Genomic DNA, 21,270 nt, shown 5'->3' with positions numbered 1-21,270 from the left:
GCTTTGGGCATGTGAATGCAGGACAGGATGGTCGTTCCAGGTGGAAGGGGCAGCATCTACCAACTGTGGAGGAGACTTTGGAAGAGGAGAAACTATAGTTGGCATCGAAGTTGCCACACCAGTCATCTACTTATCCATCTACTCGTTCCCGTACCCACCCACCTACCCACTCATCACCCAGCCAGTACATAGATGGGTCATCTATGTACCCATCTACCACTCATTCATCCATCCAGTCTCCTATCCATCTGTGACTCTCCAACATGCATCTACCCACCAACACAGCCATCTCTGGCCGTGAGTGTGGAACAGGTAAGAGAATATGTTGCCCTGTGGAAACCAAGAGACGATAAGTACATTAAGTAATTATCACTGTATTAATGTGCGCTTGAGGATCTGAGATGGTTGTAGCAGCAGCCTGGGCAGTGGTTTTCAACCTGTGGGTCACGACCCCTTTGGGGTCGCGTATCAGATACCCTGCATATCCAGATACTTACATTACAATTCATAAGAGTACCAAAATTAAAGTTATAAAGTAGCAATAAAAATATTTTATGGTTGGGGATCACCACAGCATGAGAAATTATATTAAAGGGTCACAGCCTTTGGAAGACTAAGAACCACTGAGGCAGGGCTTCCCTAAGGATGTGAAAGGTCAACGGGAAGTAAGGAGGGCTGGAAAGAGCATCCCAGGCCACAAGTGTGGCTCTCCGGGGATGCTGATACAGGCAGGAACTCAAGAAGCTAGAGGCCAATGCATGGCTTTGCTGTAGATGGGAGGTAAACGGAGGCAGCAAGTGCAGGACCTTCTGGTCCAGGGAACATCACTGTCTCATAGAGATGACCCTTGGGATGGGGGTGTAACTTCATTTGCACAAGCTTTCTCTTTGCCTCTGAGGGGAAAGGCATGTTCCCTGAACACCTTGACTGAAATCTCCCTTGGCTTCTTGCTCTCAGCCCGGAGTCCTCAGAGACTCGCCAGACAGTGTCTTGGACAAACTCCGCTCCTAAGCTCTGTGTCACACTTGGCCCCCAGCACCGTGGCTCCAGAGAACACGTGTATTGGCTCTGGCCATCCAGCTCCGAGTTCCTTCTACTTGAGCCAGATCTCAAGGAACTTCACCAAAGAGAACAGGAAATCCACAAAATATTAAACATGCTTATGACCTGGTCCCTAGCTTTCACGAAGGTCAGAGAGTGACTTCTGTCTGGCCCTTCTGGCTGGGCTGGGTGTATCCTCACAGAGTGGTTCCATGAGGAGCAGGAGGCTTGGCAGAAGCTGGGATTGCTTCACGCAGAATGGACTCTAAGGCATCCAGGGTGAAATGCCTGTTTGTGCCACCCTGTCTGGCCTGTCTAGGTCTCTCACAGCCAAGATTTCTGATCATGAGGCCGGAAGATTGAGTTTGCTTCTCCCTAGGGCTACCAGCATGTCTTAGAGAGTGCCAGGCCGTGATGGTGTATGTTTCCCTGATCTCTAGAAGGTCAAGGGCAGGGCAGAAGAGGATTTTGGTCACTGTGGTCTTGGAGAGCAAATGACTTCCATGTTCTTTGTGTGGTAGTGAAGAAACTCATTCTTAGATACAGCCCCAGGCAATCTTCACTTCCACAGAGCATGGCTTCCCTGAGCAGTTGCTTACCATGTGCCTACTTGGAATTAACTGAAGCAAGCTAGTTTTTTTTTTCTCCACATTTTCAAGGAGAGCATGGTTTTGTGGAGAAGCTTGACCTAAGGTTTCAGAGTGTTGAGACTGTGCCAGGGACAATGAGACCCTAGAGGCAGGCGTGACTCCCTGTGCCTTTTGGCTGCGTCAGGTCTTATAGAGAGGAACATTTGGGGCCTGGATCTGTTTTTCTCACTTCACCGGGAGGAAACAGATGCATCCAGAAACTGGCCCTTCTCCAAAGATACCTGATATACATTTCCACACACAGCAGTGAACTCTATAGAATGCACACGTAACCCCACAGGAAATGGAGCTCCAGTCTCCGAGTTGGTCTCTGAACAACAGCCCTGAAGGTAAAAACAGAGACTTGATGACTCTAGCTCTTCCCCGTGTCTCTTGTGAAGGAACAGGTCCATGTCAACCCTCCAGAACATCTGCTTTAATCACCCTGTCCGCCATCCCAAGAAAACGCCAACATCCATGTTTTCCTCCTTCTGTCCTGACCCAGGCGTTTCTCTCAATCATGCCCCTACCCCACTCCATGCCAAGTCCTATACTATTTGGCAGATCATTCACCTTGGAGACTTTGTGTCACTTGTCCCCTGTACGCCCTCTGGCTTCTCCCATCACTGTCCTCACTAGCCTCTGGTTGGCTTTTGTGACTTGTAAGCAATGGGCCATTTCAAGGTCTTTGTGTTTGCTGTTTTCTCTGCCCGTGTCCTCAGATGCCTGTGGTTGGGCCTCCTGTGTCGTACGAACCTATTTCGTAGGTTCACTGTAATGACCTCACTGTGCCAGCTGCTCCTTTTAACTCAATTCCCCTCTCCCTTGTATTAAGTAAACAAGGAGTTTACTCAATTTAATATATTTTCTTATTTATGGGCAACTCTATGGGACGGTCAGTCTATGTAAAAAGGCACCTGACCCATGTTCTTCCCAACTGGTCCTCTAGCTTCCAGGAAGCCTAGGAATAATCTGGCTTTCACCTGGATTTGTTGAGCAAGTGCATGATGGCTGAATGTGATGATTGCCTGGCACCTGGGAGAGTCTGTGTGTTCTCCCCTTCTGGATTTTTGGGGTTAGAAGCTGCCCATTTGGGTTTTTGTCATCTGTTGTTCTCTCTAATTATCCTGATTATGCGCCACTCAAAAGATGACAGCAGAGTTGAGCAAGGACAAAAGTGTCCTTGGCAGGAGGAAAGAGTTGGAACAAATTGGAAAAAGTCAGGGCTCCTTTTAGCCACAAGGAAGTAGGTAATGCTGGACACACAAAACACGCTGATTTTTTTTTATCTGCACACACCTGTATGTCTGTGTTTGCACGTGTGCTCAGAACACATTGGTCTGAACAGGAGCGCTGGAACGATGGTGTGGACAACGGTTGAGGGTCTGGTGAGAGGCGGGGCTTCTTCCACGTGCCCACTAGCTGGTCAACTTTCTTCTCTGCTTCATGACCTTTAAGATAAGAAGGTGATAAATTGGTTTTAGCTCAGATGCTAACTCTGACTGGGAAGTGATGGGAAAATCATGTCGCTCAGCAACGCCTGCCTTAAGTGTCGGAGGAAGGAGGGATGCTGGACTGAACTTGACCTTGCTTGATTCATCTCCATGGCACCGCTGGCACTCAGATCTCCAAGGCACTGTTGGTGCTCAGCTCTAGACTCCCCTCATGTTCTGGGAACAAGAGTTGAGTTGGAGACTCTGAGAGCAGGGAGGGGTCTCTTTCTCCTGGACTTGGCTTTGGAGGACATAGGAGGAATACCCTTGGGGACAGTGGGAGGTGATCGTCCCTTGGATGATGAAGGCATGAATTTCACCATTTCTCTGAATTTTCAGCACTGAAAAGTGAATCCTTAGAAAAACTGTATGCACTGGATCATTTGGGGGATAAACACACACACACACACACACACACACACACACACACCTATGAAACATTTAAAACATTAAGGTGACTGGTAACTGGAACATCTGCCACCTTCTATAGATTCTTCTCTCATTGAGACATTGGTTGTAGGAAAGCATTTCTTGGTTCCATTCCTTTAGAAGGTCCTTGTGGTCCCGCAAGGACTGTTAGCTGCAGTGGCCAGCTTGTACAGATCTCTGGAAGGCATTTGTCACGGTCAAATCACCTACAAGACAAGCCTCTGGGCACGCCCATGGGTTATTATCAGGATTAGGGTAATTGCAGGGGAAGACGGGCTCACAAGCTGGGGTCGGCAAAGCGAGCTGAGGACAAGAGTGCATTGTTCTCTGCTGCCCAGCTGTGAATGTGATGGGAACCAGTCAGCCGCTTCCAGCTGCTGCCAGTGTGACTTCCCCACCATGATGGACTGGACCCTTGAGCTCTGGGCTGAAATCACTCTCCTCCCAGTTGCCTTGGTCAGGTCGTCTTGCCACGGAAGCAGGAGAAGTAACTGATAACTAATTAGCTAATAGAGCGTCCGTCCCTCTAACAGCTGCAGCCACCATCTCCTACTCGTTGTCATTTAACTCCGGCCCGTGGGACAGGATGCGGAACTTGTGGTCTTCATGCCTGGCTTGTTTCCCTTAGTGCAGTGTCGTCAATGTCTCTGTCCTGCTGCGAAGGCCAGGGTGCCTTCTGTTCCTTAAAGAATGGATGACTGTTTCCATAAAGTGCTTTTAATGAAGAATAAAAATATATAAAAATAAAAACAAAGTCCTAGTGGGAGCCAGCTGGTGAGCCCTGCTCTTAGGAAAGAGATGAGGTCACACCAGCTCCCCACCCCAGCCCCCAAGATGTGCTTCTGAGCTTTCACTTAGAAGTCAAATCGAGTGCCTTTTGATCTGAGTTCTGAGTCTTTGCAACAAAAGGATTTGAAGGGACTTAGAGTAAGAACACAACCAGAGGAGAGTGGGAAATAAGCCACAGGGAGAGCTCAAGAGCCGCAAATCAAAGTCCCAAGGAGGGTCAAGGCCTCCCAGAGCGGCCTTTGGATTCAGGGGCCTGTTGTCAATGGGTTTCACAAAGACAAAAGGCTTCTTGTCTTGTAGAGATGGCTGGCTGAGGCCAACACACAAATCTGTGTTTTAATCTGTTTATTGAAATGTTTAAACATGCTGCTTTTATAAATATACTCAACAGGCACTGATTTAACCAGCTCCCCCACCCCACCATGGCGGTGTGTCAGGGTCTCAGCCAGCCATATTGGTCCCCATCTGGACTGATGAACCCATCTCTCAAAAATAAAAAGGAAACAACTCCTTCCTCAGGGAACTTTGCAACATAAGGAGGGAAGGGAGCAAGATTTGGTTGTTTGTTTGATTTCACTGAAATTTCAAGATTTTTCTTTCTTTTTTTCTTTCTTTCTTTCTGGCCTCAAAAATTTAATTTACCAAACAGTGGATGATGCCAGCGAAATCACTTCCGGTGCCGAAAAAACAATTTTGTTTTTACACTCTGTAATTTGAAGTGGGAGAGAGCCAAGTGCTCAAGAGCTACACCACAGCTTCCTGAGCAGGGACATGGTCTTAGGGACAGAAACGCTCTGCTTTTCCCTGATTTTTCGTCTGTCACTCAGCCACCTTCATTACATGTGGCACTGCGTGAGCTCAACCCGCAGCGATAGTTTGGGCAATTACCTGCGAAAGAACATTGGTGTGCCAACCCTGGGAGGTGAGCCATTGTACCTTTCCCCCAGAGCACCAGCCACAGCCTCCCACTTGATGGAGCCAGCTCTGCCAATGTGAGGGGAACTGTTCCAAAATGAGCCCCAGGGGCATTTATTTCCCAAACAGCCTTGGCTACCCGGGGATAGGATGGGGCCGCGGGTCAGAGGAGGTGAGCGGTACATTGTGGGTAAAGTTGACTGTTAGGGGGGTCAGAAGGATCTTTTCTTTAGAGATATGGCCCATTCTGAGCCCACTGGGTCTCTGTGATGGTACTATGGAGGGTCCATCTCTCTGCTATCTATCACCACTGTCCCTACAGAGTTTTGGGCCAGAGAGACCAACCCCAGTGCAACCTACCTGATTATTGGATGTATGGGGGTTCTCAGATGTACAATCTGGTCTAACATTCCCCCAAGGTTGGTCTGTAAAGCTCTCTGGGTACTGGGTAAATTTTTATTTTTTCTTTTTGTAACTTCTCTTTTTAACTTTAGAAGGGACATCTATTAATAATGATAATTATTATTAACAATAAACACATTACTAAATGACTATTAAATATGTATTGTTAAATATAAAATTATTGTAGCCTTTGAACTTATTTTGGAATTGTTTTAGATTTGTAGACAGTTTGCAAACTTACCACAAGTGTCCTTTTTCCCCTGGACACTGTGACCCTCATGTGCCATTGGCCGTAGCTGAGAGACGCAAAGACTGAGGCCAGCTGTCTCCCACGTCTCCCTGTCTCCTGGATACGACCCTCCAGCTCTCACTTCAAGCTGTGCTTGCCGGCGCCTTTTATAGCACAGCTCTCTTTTTTTTAATATGTATTTTATTTTATTTGCATTGGTGTTTTGTTTGCCTTCTAATGTCTGTATTGAGTGCATAAGATCCCCTGAAAATGAAGTTCCAGACAGTTGTGAGTTGTCAGGCAGGTGCTGGGAATCAGACCTGAGTCCTTTGGAAGAACAGCCAGTGCTCTTAAACACTGAGACATCTCTTAGGCCCAAACAACACGACTCTTTAAAAGAAGTGTACTACATAGGGCTGGGGAGAGATGGCTTGGTGGATTAAGAGATTCACTTCTAAGTGCAAAGGCCTGCGTTCGGATCCCCAGCACCCATGCAAATGCCAGGCATAGTGGCGTGTGTCTGCGTCCCAGCGAGACAGGTCCCCAGAGCTTGTTGGCCAGTCAGACTAGCTGCTGCAGTGACCTCCAGGTTCAGCAAGAGACCCTGTCTCCGAAAACAAGGTTGAGAGCTGTTGAGGAAGACACACAGTGTCAACTTCTGTCATCTACATGTGCAGGTGAGTGTGTGTGCTCCTATACACACATACCCCGCCATGATTATGGAATATCTCAATGGATATAACTAAAATACATTATTATAAAGTACAGCTTGGGACAAATTAAATGATAAAAGCAAGTCGGCAGGAATAAAGGTTTCCTGCACACAAATAAGAAGTCAGAGGGAGTGAGCTTTTAGAACGGGACATTTATTGCCTTCACAGATCCACTGGGAGGCTGGGCTGCTACCTTGTCATTCTGCAAGGTCAGAGCCCTGTCCTGGCTGCGCTGGGATTGGATTTGAGGCACTGCGTCCCTTTGATCTCACTTTGGTGTTGCCTAAGTGCTCCATGAGGACCCACACCCCAGCTGGGGAGCCATGGGAGGAAGGGGGTAGGGAACAGAGAGAAACTTCCAGGCGGAATAAAGGTTCTGTTCCAATGATCCAGCTGACCCTTGACCACCATTACCACGGGTAATCAAAAACTGGCTGCATGCATCACGCTTTAGATAAAAACATCATTTACCTGGCCAGAGGACGTGCAGACAGGTAATTGCATGGGGTGCTGGTCCAATTACACTTGGGGAGAGGCACTTTTCTGTGTGTGCTGGCAGAACAACAGCCCTCGGCACGCTGCCGCACATCTGTGAGGGCTCCTCCAAAAAGAGACTCCACATGCACAGCCTGTTTTTTCTCAGGACACAAGGGTGGTGATTAGTCCCTGCTTTTGACACTGGAAGGAACCCCACAGAGGCTGACAGGGGGACCGGACCCCCATAGGGCTCCAGCTCAATGTGAAGCCCTGGTATATGTGTTTACAAAGCAGGGTGTTGTTAAACCCCACCGAGAAGCCTAATATGGGGTGTGACAGCTCTTCTCTTTGTTTCCTGACTGGGTTTTTTTTTTCTTTTTTTTGAAGCCTTTGAGGTCTCCCACTATGCAGAGTTTCCACCTGGCGTGTGTTTTAAGTGTCTCCTAGTCATGTCAGGGAAAGGAGCTTTTCCCCAGCATCATTCAGCAGTGGATGTCGCCTGAGAGTTAAGTTTGTTCTCTGAAAGGTTACTGGGGACCCAGAGCTGAACGGGTAACCCTCTGTGTGAGGTGGATGCTCAAATCTCTGACAGAACATGGGGTTAATAAGCTAGAGAAGGGGTGGGAACCCAGAGTCAGCTGCTGGCCATCCTGAAGACAGTGAACAGCTGTTTCTCACAGCTGGGTGTGGGGTGCCAGCGCTTCTCAGATTGTGTCCTGTGGTTTAAACATCAGCACTGAACAAGTGAGAACACTGCCCGACTCCACTCTTCTGGTCAGCACATACTTTGAGAGTCGTGAATTTGGTCCTTCAAAGAGCACAGAGAGATGTGGGTGGTGACGGGGCCCTGGCTCCTGCACAGAGCACAGACCACGGATGTGACTCACGGGAACACCAGAAGCCTTGCACCTCGCTCTGCTTTGTGATTCCATCTTGAATACCCACGCTCGGTGTCTGTCATGTGGGATTAGGGAAGCCCTGCAATTGAACCCTGAGCTCCCAAAGACAAGGTAGCCCATTGTTGCTCCCAACACAGCTGCCTACAGGGACCAAGGAGCCATGACATGACAGCAGCAAAGCCAGGACCCTGAGAGTGCCCTTCCAGCTGTGGCCCTTGAGCACGGGCTTCTGGGGTCCTCTCGTAGTCTGTGTCCCAGTCACTTGGCTGTATTAGAGTGTTTTACCTTTAAAGGCAGTCTATATGAACTGCAATCTGCCCAAAGAGCCTTGATCCTAGTATGGAGCAATTTATCTTTCTTGTTGATTTCTTTTTTTTTTTTTTTGAGAGTAAATTTTATTAAATTATAAAAGTTTCCATTTCCGCCCCTCTTCCCAACACCCTCCCACTCCCCCCACTCCCTCTCCTCCTCCCTCTTCGTCCCTTAGGGCAGTCAGGGTTTCCTGCCCTGTGGGAAGTTCAAGTTCCTCCCCCTTCCCTCCAGGTCCAGGCAGGTGAGTATCCAAACAGACTGGATCCCAAAAATCCAGTATATGCAGAGGAAACAAGTCCCAGTATCATAGTCAATGGCTTTTCAGAAAGACTTCGGGCCAGCCACATTCAGAGAATCCGGCCAAATTCCGAGAATCTGGTTAGATCACGTCCTCGTTCAGTCCCAGTCCAACTGGCCTTGGTAAACTCTCATTAGATCCGTTCCCTTGTATCAGTGGGTGATAGCATCCCTCGCAGTCCTGATTTTCTTTTTCATGTTCTTCCTCCTTCTGCTCCTCATTTGGACCTTGGGGAGCTCAGTCTGGTGCTCCAATGTGGGTCTCCGTCTGTATCGCCGTCCTTCGCCAGATGAAGGATCTGTGGTGATAAGCAAAATATATATCAGTATGGTTATGGGCCACGGCCGGTTCAGGCACCCTCTCCTCTGTCCAGAGAACAATCTGGGGATCTCTCCTTGGACCTGGGATCCCATATATAATCAAGTCTCCTGTAAACCCTAAAATGACTCCCTTATTTGAAATATAATCTTCCCTGATCCCATATTCATCCTTCCTCACTCTCCCCCACCCAGGCCACCGAGCTTTCCCCATTCCTCCCCTACTCCCTTCTCTCTAACCCTCTCCCCTTCCAACAACCCTCCCGCCCCCCCCCCCATGCACCCGAGGTTACCTGGGACTCTTGTCTATTTCCTACCTCTTGTTGATTTCTTATTTGAGAAAATAAGAATCCTTTATTCTTATGTGAGCTGGGGAAATGACCTCAGAAAGCAAGTTAGCTCTGAAGTGTTCTGGTTGGTTTTCTTTGATGACTACGGCCATCAAAGCTGCTTGGGTGCCGGCTGCATGTTGTGGACCAGCCCTGTTGTGATCTTAGCAGAATTTCTTCATGCTTTGATAGGATTCGCATACCACACAGCTCACCCTTTCGTTTTTATTGTTTTATCAGGGTTTTTTTTTTTTTTTGATGGCATCTCATGTGTTTCAAGTTGACTTCAAAGTCCCACTGTAGATGAGAATGACCCTGATGTCTCCTCCTGCCTCCCTCCTTGAGTGCTGGGGCTACAGATGCACAATACCTCATACAAGCATTTGCACCATGTACACATACACACCATGAACACATGCAAATACACTTGGACACACACACATACGCTATAGTGAGTCCCAATAAATCAGAGGGGATGCTGACGCAAGAGACTGGTAGCTTCCTCATGTGCTGCAGAGGAGGCGCTGGAGGCCCTTGTGAGACATACTGTGGCTGCAGCAAGGCCCTGTGCTTGCTGGGTACTAAACCTGGCCCTGCGGCGTCGTTCCTTCCCCAGTTTCATGTTTCCGAGGCTTCTTATACCTGTGGTGACTTGCATGGCTCAGGCAAGAGGTCATGGGAATTTGCTCCGTCTGATCCTTCCAAAGCCCAGAGGACACATCCCCCTCCTGATCTAGCTGAGAGCCAGGCTGAAGCTTCCAACCACCTGGAAACAACTGATGTCAATCAAAATGGAGCGAATCTGTGGCCGTCATTGAGTTTCCAAGTCATGATCAATCAGCCTGTAGGAGCCCACAGCCAGTAGGGCTTCTGGCCGGCCATGTCTTAGGACCTTTTCTTTTGACTAGACCCTTCTCTGCTTTCCAGATTGCACCTAGAGAAACTGTTGTTTGAAGGCCAGTACAGTAATCACTGCTTTGCCACTGCCATGGTCAGAGAGAGCAGAGGAAGAAACTCCTCTGGAGGGAGATCATTTTGGTGCAATAGTCTAAGATGAAAATGACTGCAAACATAACCATATTGAACAACTTCACAGCATTTTAGCTGAAAATGACACTCCAGGGATGAAGGGATGCTCCCCGCTCGTGCTCCCTGCCATGGTCGTCTGCAGTGGAAGTACTCACACTGAGCCTTGAGGATGCTCATGTCGGGCACCATCTCCAGGAAGACCAACGCCCTGGCTCTCACTCAGCCCCAGAACAAACTCATCTATAGTCTCGAATGTTGCACTGGCACTTTCAGGGCCTCTTGAGTTTCCAGATCAATAGTTACGGTCCCCGGAGAGGAGATGTTTGAAGTCTCTGCTTCCTGTTTTCTAAGTGTTGCCACTGCCGCGTTAAGTAAAGCACAGAAAACAATTTACTTCCTTTTTCTGAGGCAGACCGAGCCTCATCTCCACTGGAGTGTCCTCCAGGCTTCTCAAGATGCTTTATTTGCTTTCTTCAGAGATACATGGAGTTGACTCAGCCGCCAGCTTCTGGGGCAGCGTCTTGTTCTCTTTCCTCCTCTTTGCTGAGGTGTGTGTGGGGTGTGTGCAGGGCGTCTTTCTGTGCTGAGACTGCTTGTGCATCAGGCACCAATCGAGAGTGACAAGATACCTCCCTGGCAGAGTAGCAACTTCCCCAGAAGATGAGTGGGGGAGGGGGAAGAGAGAGAGCAAGCAAACGAGCAAGCTTCTAGGCTCCCTTCACCTCCATGGACCTGTGACTGTATCTCTCAGGACTGGCCTGGGCCACCTGGCTTTAGAGCAGAGATTCACTGGCTGAGACCTCACCATCCTTCGTAAAGGTACGTGGGAGTTAAAGGGCATCAACACATGGAAGCTGCTCGCAGTGTTTTTAAACAGCAAGCTCCTTTGCCTCCGGTGTGCTTACCTCCACCGCTGCATCTCTCAACATGTTTACTACAACTCATAATGGTTGTCAGAAGCCAGGCCCACGGCTGATGTTCTGCTGAGCAGAAAAAGACAAATAGGGGGCTGGAGAGAGGTCTCAGCAGTTAAGAGCAGTGTCACTCCTGCAGAAGACCTGTGTTGGATTCCCAGGACCAAGAGGGAGGATACTAGCCACCCGGGACTCCTGTCCCAAGTGATCCAATGCCCTCTTCTCTCCTCCTTGGAAATCAGGCACACATACGGTACACATATGGACATACAGGCAAAATACTCATATACATGAAGGAAAGTGATCTGCAGTTTTAAAGATTAATAGACACATTGTTTTATTAGCTGGCCCTCACCAAAAGTGGCCTAATTAAACCAAAGACGTGAATTGGCTAGAAACATATATTAGCCTAAGAGTTTGTAAAGTACACCCATATATACACACCTCACACCCCCACATCCACCCCTAAGAATCCAAGTATCTGATAGTAACAGTATTTACAGGCATTCCCATCAACCACCCAGCAGAACCATTTTTCAGTGAGGCTTTCACAGGCTTGGCTTCCCAGACTTTCAGATGGCTGAGTTGGAGAGAATCTCAGATAAGCCTGGGAAGCAGGTCTGAGGATAACAAACCTCTCCTCTCCTTGGAGAAAGTGCATAGTTTAAGGCCAAGATGCTAACTCCAACTGCTGACCAAGCAAAGGACAGGATGTGACTGAGAGAGGTGCAGTGAGCTCCCAGCAGGCAGAGTAAATGTTTGGACTGGTTTAAAATAGTGCTGTGGGCCCTGGACACCCTACCCATTATCCCTGTGAAGAGCAAGTTTGGGATCACAGGTGAATGCAATCAGAGCAGGACCTTGAGTTCGGAGCCATCTCAGGTTCTGCAAGGAGACTCCAAGACCAGGGTGTGAATCTGGTTTCCTTTGGCACTTGGCTGGGCAGCCAGGGGAGGGATGGCCACAAAGGAGGAGCCCCATGCTCTCAGGGTTACCCAAAAGGGCCCCAGTGTCTGCTGCACAGCTGCCTGGGGGAAATGAGCTCACGGTGAGGGGCCAGGGGTCACCAGCCAGAGACACCTTTCCCCTGGCAGAGGCCACAAACATTGTGTACACAGATCCAGGCCTGGAAAAGGAAGGTGAGAAGGCCTTGGCTTGATGCAGGGGCAAGCCGAGGGGGAGTGAGCTTGGGTGGTCAGTCACAGCTGCTGTCTAACCCGACCCTGTGAACAAAGGCCTGAGAACCTATTGTGAGACACGGCAAACACCCCAGAGAACAGAAGTCTGAGGTCCGTAGGTAGGAAAGATGCAAGAACAGGGATTATCTCTGGGGTCTCAGGACTCTGTCACCCTGGAGCACGGGAGTGGCAAACAGCTGGTCTTGGGACAGAAGTGTCTATATTTCTCAGCAGGTCTACAGTGCAGATCAGGCAATGGGTGACTACCCCAGGCAAGGCCTTGAGTGTCCCCTTCACACCAGAGGACAGTTGTGATGGTCTGCAGCTCACAGCCACACTGAAGCACTTCCATGTGTGGTAGTAATGTGTATTTCCTTCCAATATAAGGAAGCTCAGAAGAAAGTAAAGTGAGCTAGAATTAAGAAGACTATTAGTGGGATATGAATTTTGCCAGTCGTTCTGACTTGGGAGCTTCAGAAAGGAACATCACTGGAAGTTCCAGGACAGTCTGGTCTGTAAACCAGCCTATGGTACAGAAAACGGTTGGTCAGAGCCAGTCAGTGGGACACATGGCTGAAGGTGCTCAGTCAATACTCTGTGCTCATTCGACTACACAGCATGGGCTTTTCATTTTGACTCTATTTATTAACTTGCTTTTATCTTAATGAATTAGTCTTTTATGGAAGTAATTGCAGACTTGTGAGAAATGAGCAGACTCCCTTTGTGTACTTCATCCAGTTTCCCCGCTGGCCATGTCAAGGTCCCGCTGGTGGCCAACTGACTCCGCTGGTGGCCAACTGACCCCGCTGGTGGCCAACTGACCCCACTGGTGGCCAACTGACTCTACTCTGCCGTTCCATCCCCTGCCCTTCTCCCCACCTCAGTAACCATTCTTCTGTTCCCTTGCCCCACAGTTTTCCACTTTAGGAATGCTTTATACAAGGGTGTGGGATGACCCAGCAGGTAAAGGTACTTGCTGCCAAACTTGATAACAGATTTTGGTGCCTGGGACCCCCATGGAAGAAGGAGATTTTCCTCTGGCCTCCACATTTATGATGTGCCATGTTCATACCCGTAGACCTGCACATATGCACACAAGATAAACAAATGCACAGCAAATTAATGCATTTAACTTCCAATTCTACTTCATAAAATTTTTAAAAGAATATTTTATAAAGAAGGTTGCATACTGTGTAGCCTAATTCTCTGGAGATTCACCCAACTTTTATTTCATTCTCTTATTTTTTATTTCTGCTTTAGATTTATTTTGGTGTGTGTGCTCCTGCATGTGCAGGTATTGGGGCTGTGGGAAGTGTCATGTTCATGCTTAGAACCTGCCAAGTAGATTAAGATAGTTGATGAATGAGCCCCAGGGACTCTCTTGTCTTTGCCTCTCTGGTGATAGGGTTATAAGTGTGTATCACCATGCCCATCTTTCTTCAATTGGGGTTTAGAATCCTCGTGCTTGCCCGGCAGGTGCTTAACCAATTGTGATACCTCCCAATCTCCAGTCTGTCTTCTTATTACTGAGTAAGATTCTGTGACACAGATATGCACAGTTAGCTTAGACATGTGTCTGGGGAAGATCAAATGGGCTACTGTCTTGGGCTGTGGAGAATGGAGCTGGGATAACATGTGTGTTGCAGGCTTTGGTGAGAGTCTGCTATCTTCTCTTTGGGAAGCAGTAGTGTTATGCAGGAGAAGGTAGCTAACTGCACGTTTGTAACAACCGCATGGTTTTCTAGAACGTTCATGAGCTGGCTGCCATGAGTACATCTTTAGAGACCTGTCTGTTATGCTTTTCACTAATTTTCTATCTGGATTAATAATTGATTTTTTTCACAGTTAAGTTTTCATAGCTCTTTATATATTCTAGACATGAGTCCTTTGGTAGCTCTGTTAATTGTAGCTATTTTTCCCATGTATGTGGTTCTGGTTTTCTTCTCCTTTTATAAGCAGAGGCATTTACAGAACAAAGAATTTTAATTTTGTTGAGGTCTAACCTAGCAAAGGTCTAACCTTGTCTCATAGTCCCTGCTGTGTGAGTGACTCCCATCTTAGATGTGAAGGGTTTCCCCTGGTCCCTTTCCCTCCAAGTTTCACCATCTGTGCTTAAGCTCATTTCCCAGTTTGAGTTCATTTTGTCTAACTAAGTAAGCTCAGACTGGAATTTCTCTGCCTGCTTTTGTGCACAAGAATTGATTCCTCATTCCAAAGAGCTAATACCTCAGTGCCATGTGTGGCAAAGCTAGGCTTTTCTGCACTGAACTGCCTTGTCAAAAATCAACTGGGGTGTGGTGGCACACACCTTTAACCCTGCACCAGGGAGACAGAGGCAGGTGGATTGCTGTGACTTGAGACCAGTCTTTTCTACACACTGAGACCTTGTCTTAGCTGGGCTCTTTATACAGGCCTGTTTCTACTTTGTGTTAGGATGACATGTCATTGACCAGTATATCTGTTCTCTTGAAAGCACAGCCTTGGTTACCATGGCTCTACAATGAGTTTTCAAACCATGTATGTCAGTGTTTTCCTTTTTTATTGTCCTTTTAGATGTTAAGAAATTCTTACTTGAATTTTATAATATCTGATCTACATCTTTATACCAATTAGGGGGATAATTGAAATTTTTGCTAGGTTGAATCTTCTAATCCAGGGACCCAATAAGTCTTTTTATTATTTATATTTTCTTTGAGTTATTTTGTCAATGTTCTGTAAGATGCAATCTCTGAGGCCTTGGCATGTTTTATTAGAGTTTTGTGTAAGTAGTTTTGAGTATAAATGACATTGTAATTTGAATTTTGATGGAATTCACAGGCAGCATAGACACATAATTAATGTTTGTATGTTCATCTTGTGCCTGCGGAACTTCTTATCCTAAAGGGTTTTTTTGCTGTTGCTGTTTGTTTAATTTTTTAGGACTTTATACCTAAACAGTTGTGCTCCCTGCCAATGGGTACGCTTTTAGTTCTTCCTTTGCTGTCTGTGTGTCTTTCTGTTGTCTGTATTTTGTATCATTTCTTTTCCCACTTTAGTTCACTGGCTGAAGCTTGAGAGGTATTGGTTCAGAGCAATGGACACCTCCCTCTCCCTCGCTAGTTCATCTTGCTGGCTAATGTTTACTTTGTAGCATTATGAATGGCACTTGTCACACTGAGATGAGGAGGTTTTTTCTTTCAGTAATGGACCTTGGCTATAACTACATGGCCTCCTTCTTTACTCTGTTAATGTGGTAGAGCACATTGGATATATCACAAACCCTTGGTCATGGTGTGTGATTTTTTTTAATGTCTTACTATTTCATTAATAATGCTTTGCCAAGGGTTTGTGTCTAGATTCACGAAGGGTGTTGTTTTCTGCTTGACTCTCTTCACACTATAGATGTCAGGATGGTATCTGGGTACATAAAACACTCTCTTTTGTTCAGTTTTCAGATAGAGCTGGTATTAATTTCACTGTGAAATTAATTCTCTACACCAGCACCTAGAGACTTCTTATTTGTGAGTTTTGAAATTACAAATTCAATTTGATAATAGTTAGAGAACTGTTCGTAGTATTGATTTCAGATGAGGTGGAGTGTGGCAGTTTATGCCTTTTGGAGAACTGGTTCATTTCATGCACATTATTGAGTGCGTGGGGGTTGAATGATTCCCTTGTGAACCTTTTGAAGTCTATGGGGTCTGTAGTGATAGCCCCTGGTTCATTTCTGATATTGATGGTTTGTGTCTTGCCTGATTTTTTCCTTTGTCTGTCTTTGAAGAGATTCTAAATCAATTTTATTAAACTTGTCTAAGAACAAGCTTTCTGTTTCATCGATTTTTTTTTCCTCTGTTATTTTTGTTTCAGTTTTATTGATTTCTTCCTCAACCATTATTATTTTCTTCCTTCTGCTTTAGGATTATTATAGTGTGTGTGCTTCTGTGGTGTGTGTGTGTTTGTGGTGTGTGTTTGGTGTGGTGTGGTATGTGTGTGTGTGTTTGCTGTGGTATGTGTGTGTGCGTTTGGTGTGTGTGTCTGTGTGTGTGTGGTGCTAGATTGCAGAAGGAATGTGACACTTCCCCCTCAAGCCCTCTTTCTAACGCTAACATTCCACGCTGCAAACTTCCCCTCGGTGTTCTCTGAGGTGTGCTCCACTGCCTTTTTGCTTTGTCTCAGCAATGTGCTTTTGATTGCCTCTGAGACAGCTTCTTTGGCCCATAGGTTGCATTTAGTTTCCAAGCATTTGGAGTTTTTCCAGTTTCCTTTCTCTTATTGATTTCTAGTGTTATTTGATATTGTTTAAGAACATACTTGGTCTTATTTTAATTCTTTAAATCTCCTTAGGCTACTTCATGACTGGTAGCGGCCTCTCTTTGGGTACCTGTTTAGATCTATTGAAGATGCAGAGGCCACACAGTAGGCACACAGAAAACATTTAGTAGAGAATGACTAGCGCTGAGACACAGTAGTGTCCCATGGGTGACAACGAGAGCACCAAGAAAGGAGAAATGTGGGGGTAAAACTGGACACCGGGGTAGCAGAGCTGGACATTGGGGCAGTGGAGCTCTTGGCTCCTGTCACCTGACCGCAACTTGTAGGGAGTTGCCAGGCACACAGTGGGTAACCTTCCAGCATGTAAGCTGGAGACAGTCCACTCCCAGCTAGAGACAGAGGTGTGTGCTGAGAGCCTGGGTATGGGGCATATGGGTCTTCTGAGCTCACAGGTCACAGATGAGAACAGGGCTGTTCTCCACAGATGTGCTAGCCAGAGAGAGACTGCCCAGATGGCAGATGTTTCTGAGATACTAGACCTCAGGAGGCTGTTGAGACTGAGCTCCGGGTCTGTGCTGTGGGTATTGTGCACAGGTTGCTTCTTGGACAAGCTGTCCTGGTGCTGAGGAAGTATGTTTAGAGGCCTGTGCTAGGATAGTTCCATGGCCTACCCCATGCCCACACTGAAGGCCCTCAACTTGGAATGTTCAGGAAACTTCTTTCTCTTGAAGTATATCCCTTTAACATGCCCTGCTGAGTAGAATTGCACTGTTTCCCAGACAGCACACAGCAAAGGGTGTGTGGGGTGCTGAGTGACGGTACGTTTGTAATTGATGCGATCATAACAGGCGTGCAGCCGCATCTGCTCTTCTACATGGCGAACTTCCTTCCAACAGAGCAGGTCTCTGCTTTTGCCTCGCAAGAAGTGAGCCTCTGTCCTGCTGAGGAAGCTCTTAACTATCTTAAGGGTGAGAAGACGGAGGTGCTGTCTGCTGCCAAGACCCTGCTCGTCACTCTACTAACTCAATGAGGGTCTCACTGAATGCTTTCCTCACTGAAGACCAAGTTGTAAAATTAAGCACCAGCATCTCATGTATGAAACTCAAAAATTAGAAGCAGAGCCAAGAAGTGCAGCCTGGTCAAACAGAGATAAAGATATTTATGCATAGTGTCCAAAGTCATCCCAGTGGCTTCCCAAGTGAGTAGCTGCCAGTGAGCTACAGTTCAGAGATTTGGCTTTGTTCTTCACCAGCCATTCCACAGCTTCCTCTCCATTGCTCTTTGCTTCTTGGAGCCTCAGCTAATTCTGAAGACTCTGAAGAGTCCCTCTTCTGTTGCTGCAGACATCCTTTGTGAGGGGGGAGGGACACGAAAGCTATGGCTCCCTACCTGGGCACTGGAGTCAGGCCCTTTGCTTTTGCGCTAGCGATTTTCTCATACAAAAGTACCAATATTTAGCAGGCTGATAATTCTTCAACTGCTAGGGACACCATGGCTTGGCAGTTGCTGTCACAAGCCTGCATGTGCCAGAGAGCTCGCCTTGTGGGTATGTCGCCATTACCTGTAGTTGACAAGCCAATTTTTCCTTTGACAACCAAGTGCTACCACATCTGGCCCTTGCTCTACTATTCTGAGATCACCTCTGCCTCATGATGGTAGAAGTACTCTTCCTAAGGTAATCACCCACAGTTCTCCCTGTGGTTGTTTTGGGAGGATGTGGGTGCTCCCCTGGACATCTCAGTGCTCCACCCAGGAGCACTTATGAATCTTCGTGAGAAGTGTGGTTGATCTAGGCCTTTAAATTCCCTTATCCTTGTCATGGGAGGGAAGCAGTGATACTCTAACTTCATTAGCTGGAGGCCACTGTCACAACCAGAGACCTCCTGGCACATCCAGAGACACAGTTAAAGCTATATCTAGCAATTTAGTCACATTAAACCCAAGAATCTCTGGGACAATCATCTGTGTCAATGGACTCTTGGGATCAGTACTGGTGGTCCCTGCTGTCTCTCATGGAAACCCTCAGGCCCATTTGCATATGGTGCTTGGTGTCTGCTGGTAGGTGGTACAAGCATGGGTTCCATGATTGTTCACCTATTTCTTCCTGGGTTATATTGGGTGCTTGATCCCAGCCACCCTGCTCATGAGTCTTGACACATGGGGGATGGTCATGGTGTCTTCCAGGAAGGCTTAGCTATCCCTTACAAGGTTTCTGCCCCAACTGAGGGTCTCACAGGAATCCCCAGCTGAGGAAGGTAACTCTGCTAAGAGAGGGAGACACAGGAGGGTTCAGAGCAGCTGACTCAATCCAATTCTTTCTTGTGAGTCTGAGATGTCCTCGTTCCAAGTTCCAGGATTCCCACTAACACGCCCCGCTCCCCGCCGATTCTCACATGAAAAGCTTGGCAAGACTTTGAACTCATCAACTTGCACCAGTAAATTCTGTTTGATTTTCAGCTATGTCGGCCCCACAGCTCCACGAAACAAGAAATTCTTCAGGGCTGTCACGGAAGCTATCTGACTTCAGAGCATGACTTGAGCTGTGAGTTAATGGAGCTGAGATTTGTCATTTTCTCTGTGGAAGCACTCAAGGCCTCTTAGGAAAATCCATTTAACACCTCAGTCTTCACATGCGCCACCACTGCCGTGTACATGGCCACCGCTCCAGCTCCCAGGCCACCTGCTCTGGTTGTCACTTTATCTCAATTGACCCCAGTTGACAGCTTGATTAATTTTGATGCCCTGGCATGCCATGGGTTGCAAGACTCAAATTTCTCATTGGAAAGGAACTTAGCATCCTGTTTGAGCCCATAGCCATCATAAAGTCCATCCCAATATCCCATAGGAATCTATCCGTGGGACCGTGTTTCCATGAGCAAGTCTGGACATTCTGGAACTAATCAGAAGATTACAACTACCCTGGAAGTCATGTTGGGAAGTGTGACAATCAGAGAACAGCTCTTAGATGTCAAGGGGCTCTAGGCAGTGACCTGAAAGGGCACATGTGGGTGGTGGGCTTCTGACCTCCTGGGGAAGCTGTGGTTTAGACTATCAGAGAGGGGTCCAGTCCCATGATTTGAGCAGATAGGGCTGATCTGGGAGCTGGAGGAATGACAATCAATGTATCTGGAAAGCAATCACAGCAAGTTAAGTTTCAGGGGATGGTCCTACATCAGTGTTGTCACTGTTGTAGGTATCAAGTCAGGTGCAGTCAGGTATAGCTCTGTGTGGATTCAAACAACTATGGATCAAACGTATTTGAAAAGGAGGTAACTCAGGAAAAAGAAAACGTTCTTTGGGCACAGTGCCTACTAGTCAAGCACTAAATCTTGACTTGGGATCCCCAGCTGTAAGTGGACATTTCCTGTCTTGACTGCCTGCTCCCAAATAACCAACACAGAGGCTTCTATCAATTACAAATGCTTGGTCAATAGCTCAGGCTTGTTACCAGCTAACTCTTATGGCTAAATTAACCCATATTTATGGTCTGCCACATGGTGGTACCTTTATTAGCTTGGCACATTCATCTACTGCTCCCTGTGTCTGGCTGGTGACTCCTCACTCTTCCTATAATTCTTAGTTTTTTTCCCCACCTATACTTCCTGCCTGGCTACTGAAAAATCAACATTTTATTGAATCAATTCAAGTGACAGATCTTTACAGTATACAAGAGGATTAATCCCACAGTACCCTGTGTATAAAGTCTGACATAGAAGCTTGTGCCTATAATTCCAGCCCTGGGGATGCAGGGACAGACAGATCTCTGGAGTTCACTGGCCAACCAGCCTAGCAAATTGGTGAGCTCCAGGTTCAGTGAGAGATCTGGCTTCAAAAAACATGGTGGAGAGTGACTTGGAGTGATGACAGTCAACTTCAGTCTATGGACTCCATATTTGCTCACACATGACTGCTCACATATGTATATGCACATACACCAGACATGCATGAAGAAAGTAAGAACTGAATCAGCAAAGACTGCTTCCTTCATGTTACCCTCAAACAAAACAGTACAACATCCATTTACATAGTAACTACTTATGCTTGGTACTGTAGGTCTTTTAGCTTTGATCTAAAGATAGCAAAGGATGTGCATGGCTTTTATGCAAAGTGATACGTAGTCTACATGACAGACCTGAGCATTCCCAGGTTGGGATAGCCTTGGGCCAATCCCTGTGCACACTGGGGATGACTTGGTCTGCATGTGTAAAACTTGCCACAGTGAGTGAGCATCACTGATTCTTTGTTAAAGTGTGGAAACCTCTATTTTTAATTTTTGTGCATGTGTGTGGTGTTTTATGCATGCGTATGCACATGTATATGTATGAATGCATGTGCACAAGCTATCATGTGGACGTGGAGGCCTGAGGTTAACATTAGGTGTTTTTCTTTGGTTGCTCTCTGCTTCTGTATTTTGAGACAGTCTCCCACTGAACTGGAGTCTCATCACTTTGGGTAGACCAGTTGGCCAATGACCTTCAGGGATCCACAACTTGCCTCCACTACCCTGATCCTTAAAGTTGGAGTTACAGGAACACTTTGCCATGCTCAATTTTAATCTGTGGTTTTTGGGAACCCAAATCAGGTTTTCATGTTTGTACAGCATGCTTGACCCACTGAGTCAGATCC

General features: G+C 47.0%; 1 protein-coding gene across 3 annotated transcripts in view; it reads left to right on the top strand.

The window, feature by feature from the left end:
- Znf831 (zinc finger protein 831) overlaps positions 1-21,270 on the top strand; it is a 109,955-nt gene that overhangs the window by 5,706 nt on the left and 82,979 nt on the right. Inside the window, exon 1 of one of the 3 annotated variants that reach the window (XM_048441266.3) lies at positions 10,713-10,849. The exons of 1 other annotated variant lie outside the window; for it this stretch is intronic. The gene's annotated coding sequence lies outside the window, so the exon portion shown is untranslated. Of the gene's footprint in view, positions 1-10,712; positions 11,121-21,270 lie in introns of those variants that run through there. One more of the 3 variants, XM_048441265.3, reaches the window with a different exon arrangement.

Source organism: Myodes glareolus, chromosome 10 (assembly GCF_982192425.1).
Source record: "Myodes glareolus chromosome 10, mMyoGla1.1, whole genome shotgun sequence".
In the NCBI taxonomy this organism is placed as follows: domain Eukaryota; kingdom Metazoa; phylum Chordata; class Mammalia; order Rodentia; family Cricetidae; genus Myodes; species Myodes glareolus.
Note: the sequence above shows the minus strand (reverse complement) of the source record. Positions and strands in the feature narration are given on the sequence as shown.